Source organism: Schistocerca serialis, chromosome 11 (genome assembly GCF_023864345.2).
Source record: "Schistocerca serialis cubense isolate TAMUIC-IGC-003099 chromosome 11, iqSchSeri2.2, whole genome shotgun sequence".
In the NCBI taxonomy this organism is placed as follows: domain Eukaryota; kingdom Metazoa; phylum Arthropoda; class Insecta; order Orthoptera; family Acrididae; genus Schistocerca; species Schistocerca serialis.
In genome coordinates, this window is record NC_064648.1 from 182,069,764 (window position 1) to 182,075,547 (window position 5,784).

Genomic DNA, 5,784 nt, shown 5'->3' on the forward strand with positions numbered 1-5,784 from the left:
CCTGTGTACATATTTGACATTTGTGCTTTACCATCACCTTTGTTTCTTCCTTGTGCTTCATTTGCTTTCGTTAATTTGTTTCTCTGAGTTTTAATAGGCTTTTATACATACGGTGTATCTACATTTTATGTAATATTGTAGAGAGGGAAAAAGTATAAATACTTCGAGGAAGAAATTAGCTTGTACTCCATACTCTTTCCTAGCCCAGAATGAAATAGCACGTACAAAATCTGGTGATGGTTCACAGGTAGGCCACCCTTTTTGAAGAATACTTGTTTCAAAACATGGTGAAATTTGAAGGTTATTTCATGTAAATGTCATGCACATTTTGTATTGTAACTGCTATTTTTATTTCTCTTCATAATCTGACAATTTATGTTGAAATCACGAATGTGTGAGCGGAAATGCAGTCAACTGTGGTACATGCTGTAGTTAAAGTTACCGAATGCTTCTGATAGTAAAAATATAGACAAGTTAACCCATTGCTGTAATATTTTAATATTTATACTGAAAAAGTTACACTGCCATTCTGGCTAAGTTTAGGTTAGTCTTAAGACAACACTTATTTTACCTAAATGGAATACTGTGAGTAACATATTAGCAATTTCAAAAGTAAGTTAGTGGTTAATAAGAAACATAAAGAAATTGTTCTAGGTCAGTAATGCAGGATTAGTTTGAAATTCAAAGAAATTTATATAGACCTGTTATTAACAGTTTTTAAGTTAGGTGGATATAAATGTAAAAATAAGATTTCAGGATATTTTTAATAACACATTTCAAATGATAGTGCACATATTGTCTTACAAGTTGAACAACACTTTCAGTAATACTATATAGTAAATACATTCCCTCAAATATTTTCAGATAGTTAGTGTAGATGTTCACTGCTATAATGCACCAATCCCCTTTTTGTTTACGGATATTGGGCGAGATTTATCTTTTCTGTTAATAAACCTTCATACAGTGTAGTGTCAATCATTTATTTGAAAGCCATATTCAAAAATTAATTTAAATTTGGTGAGCAAATCCATCAGCAAACCCAGAACCATGTTCTGTTATTGGTTGTAAGTTTCCTGTGATTGTGAGCATGTTTCTGCTAATTCAGCTAATTTCATGCTCCTACTATCAGGAGCACCTCCAGGCCTGTTATTTTAATCTCAATATCTCACCACTGCAGCATAAGTCCTTATACATTTTCTTGTTTTGGGGTTGATTTTAGTCACAATGGGAAAGGTTGCAGGAACTTGACTTAACCATTCAGTTAAATTTATTCATTGCTGGCCTTTTGTCTTTCTGCATTTCTGTTACTTAGTTTCCAATCCATTCGAATAGCAAAAAAGTCAGAAGAGCTAACAGTTTGGTTCTATGGTAATTTAACTACAAAATAGAAATCTTAAAGAGATAAAGCTTCCACTGTTAGCATACTAAATGAGAAATAGTGAGTGGTGCCGTACAAAGTCATCATGACTGGTAAAAAATTTGACCTCATTGACTGTACAGTATGGTTTAAACTTATATGTAGGATGTTCATAATAATAAATTGTAGTTTGTTCCACACAATATAATGTACAAAAAGTAAAAAAAAATTATGCGCTGTGCAAATATCGAACCTATGACCTACTATTCAGTAACCATTGTTACCAGGAGACTATTATTACAATTGCAACCTGGTTGCTAAAATGAATTGTATTAAGGCTAGTACAATTGTTACTGTTTCCTCCATGCTCCTTCTGATCGTAGGCCTAGTTTTGTTTGAACACAGTTTTTTTTCTTTTCTTTTCATAATCATTCTTCTAATGTCATAGAACAATTTGCAGGCAACATTTTACGGGATAGATCTGACAAAAATAAAAGGCATGCGTAATCGTATAGGAACGTTTGTCAGTTCTATTTACTAAGGAACCTTGCATATATATTTGAATCCAATGCTTCACTTCGTATTAAAGAAGAAGATACAGTGTTTGTATTTTCGTAGTACCAAGTAGCAGGAACAAGAAGTCGATATAGAGCTTAAAATTAACGATAGCATTTTCCTTGCACCTGTGGAATAATATTGGTTCCCTTGTCTCCTGCTGACTATTGGACAGGACTAAATTAACGCTAATTACGCTACAGGCTTTTAAACTCGATACCGCAACAAGAACTGCGAAGTCTGGTTTCGCTATTAATAAAGAATAGCAAGGAAAATCTGTTTCATGCTCGCCACAACAAATGCTTTTCGACTCATTTCGCTAAAGTTTATTGCTAAATATCTAACATGCCACAAATCAGTTTTAGCAGTGCATTAGACGGCAGAGTGTGCTTCTTAAATGTACACGGCTAATCATGCTGCAGCAGTCAATATATCCCCAGAAGTTCAGTTCCACTTGCAAGTTGGCCGTACATTCCCTATACAAAGCTGTACGCTTTGCAGCTCGCGCATGCCATCTGTTGGTGACAGTGCGTACTCCGCGACTCCGGGTACTCTGCAATGGGGGCAGGTACTGCACTCTCGCGTAAGTCCTCTACACTACGTGCAGCTGGCTGGGTTAGAATCTCCGCCATTACACCACCTGCCGTGTTCTGCTTGCCTGGATTTCCAAAACTGAGCACAACTGACAGGGAAAAATTTGCGATTTCAATACTGGAGCGAGGGAAGACTAATCCCGAACCAGTTGATTTGAAAGCATATATTCATGGCATTTAACCAATACTTTTCGTCTTAATCCGCGAGTTCCACAGGGTGAGACGAAACGTGGGAAGTATTTTTACGTGAAGCACCCTGCTTTGGCTGACAGCAATGAGTTTACATCTAATCCACATGCACGTGGAGGGCAATCGAGGTAAGAACCTAAAACAGAAAGTTTGAAAGTATGCTTGAAACTCGATACAAAAAGCTAAACTATCACGCAAGGAGCAAATGGATAAAGTTGCAAGTTGTACAGAGAAGAAAAATAAACAGAAAAGTAAAAGTAACCTGGCCTGCTTTACTCTAAACTCGATATAGGCTTTCCAAAACTAAGTTTCCGATTTGTTCGAAAGGCGAATATTGCAAATATTACCAGTTTTGACTTATAGCGACGAGATATGCCGGTGGACTTCAAATACCGTTCTTGTGGAGATGCTTGTTGCGAATTACAGGAGGAGACAGGGATATACACAAATGCGCCAGACTCCAGAGCAGACTAGCAGACATAATTACTGCCGTAACGGAGATGGGATGCGACTATGCAAGCAGAAGATTAATCATACGTGGTCAGAATTATGTATTACAGATATTACTACAACCCATTGTTGGCATCTACTTCACTGGCATGGAACTGTTGCTCCGTGAAATTCCAAATATTACCTGAATAAAGAAACTCTTAACCAACATTTTGTGTTTTCTTTTTTTTTTTTCCTTATTGTTATTTTGAAACCTGTGTACAGGCAGGCCAGCAGCAGCATACTATGCTGCTCTTGGGCCTCAGAGAAACACAAAAGATACAAATGAAGACATTTAGAGAAAAAAATACGGTGGACATATAAACGGAGACAAACACTTTTTAAAATACATGGAACCGTTCACGGGCGTAGAGTCCAAGACAAAATTTGTTCAGACACTTCGACACATATATAGACGAAAATTGTCTCACGTGAATGTAGGTGCACAAAACGAATAACACTGAACCACTTAAGCACAAAACGACGGCACACACAGAACACGAGGCGTTGATCTCTGGCGTGTGAATGTTCACTAACAGTGTACGAGTCCGGGGACCTGCCAAGAGAGAGGGAGGGGGTGTGGGAGAGGGAGAAGGGAGAGCAGATGCCATGGGCAGGGGAGATAGGGGGAAGGGAGGAAGGGGGAGGGGAAGCCCGGTGTAAGAGGGGTGAAGGGAGGGGACAGAGGAAAAGGAAAGAGAAGGGAGGGAGGGTGCCTAAAGGAAAGGACACAGGAAGTAGAGGGGGGGGTGGATCAAAGTTGATACGAGGGGTAGATGGAGGGGAGGAGGACATCATCAGGGAGGGGGAGCTGGCGGAAGCCACCTTGGGAAAGGGTAAGGAGGGTGGAGTGATGGAGACCGGGCGGGACATGGGAATACAGGTGCGGCAGCTGGCGGGGGTGGGAGAGGATCGGGGAGATAAGCGGATGAGGAGGATCAAGTTTGCGGGAGGTGTACAGGATCTGCATCCTTTCAAGGAAAAGGAGGAGGTGGGGGAAGGGGATGAGACGTACAGGATACGCGTGGGGGAGGGGAGATGGATGCGATAGGCAAGGCAGAGAGCATGGCATTCAAGGATTTGGAGGGATTTATAAAAGGTAGGGGGGGCGCAGATCCAGGCCGGATGGGTGTAACAAAGGATAGGGCGGATGAGGGATTTATAGGTGTGGAGGATGGTGGAGGGGTCCAGACCCCACGTACAGCCGGAAAGGAACTTGAGGAGACTGAGTCGGGAGCGTGCCTTGGCTTGGATTGTCCGGAGATGGGGAGTCCAGGAGAGGCGAAGGTCGAGGATGACGCCAAGGTACTTAAGGGTGGGAGTGGGGGCAATAGGACGGCCATAGCTGGTGAGATAGAAATCAAGGAGGCGGATGGAAGGGGTGGTTTTGCCTACAGTGATTGCCTGTGTTTTTGAGGGATTAACCTTGAGCAACCACTGGTTGCACCAAGTGGTGAACCGGTCAAGATGGGATTGGAGAAGGTGTTGGGAGCGCTGCAGGGTGGGGGCAAGGGCAAGGAAGGCGGTGTCATTGGCAAACTGGAGAAGGTGGATGGGGGGTGACGGCGGCGGCATGTCTGCCGTATACAAAAGGTAGAGAAGGGGGGAGAGGACGGAGCCTTGGGGCACACCGGCGGAGGGGAAAAAGGTGTAGGAATCTGTGTTATGGATGGTGACGTAGGAAGGATGGTAGGAGAGAAAGTAGCCGATCAGACGGACATAGTTAATTCTAAGGGCGAAGGTTTGGAGCTTGAAGAGGAGACCGGAATGCCATACGCGGTCATAAGCTCGTTCGAGGTCCAGGGAGAGGGAGATTGCGGAGTGACGAGAATTAAGCTGGTCGGAAAGGAGATTTGTGAGGTGAAGGAGAAGGTCGTCGGAAGAGAAGGACGGCCCAAAGACACACTGGGTAACGGGAAGGAGGCGGTGCTGGCAGAGATGCTGCTGGATGCGACGGGTGAGGATATATTCCAGGACCTTGCTGAAGACGGAGGTAAGGCTGATAGGACGGTAGGAGGAGACGGCGGATGGCGGTTTGTCAGGTTTAAGGAACATCAGGATATGGGAGGTTTTCCACAGGTCGGGGTAGTAACCGGTGGACAGGACTACATTATAGAGCCAGGCCAGGGTGGAGAGAAAGAGACAGGAGCTTCACGAACGTGACGGTAGGTGACACGATCATGACCAGGAGCGGTGTTGCATTTTGTGCGGAGTGTAGCAATGAGATCCTGTGTAGTGATAGGGGCATTGAGTTCCGTGTGTGCAATGTTGTCCGAGTACTGGGAACCAGGTGTGAGGGGAGGGACAGAGGTGTCAATTCGATCTCGGACATCGGGGAATAAGGAGTAATCGAACTGGGGATCATCAGGGATGGAAAATACATCGGAGAGGTAGGAGGCAAAATGATTGGCCTTACTAAGGGTGTGTCACTGGAGTTGCTGGTGGCGTCATAGTGTGTCCAGGTCACACGTGCGGAGGAAGGTACGGTAGAGACGGCAGGATTCACAAAGGTGGAGGACGGCCTGTGGAGGTAAGGTAGGACAGTGGGGGTGGATGGCGACAGTAGGGACGTGGGCCTCCACTGCCTCAGACAAGGTCTGC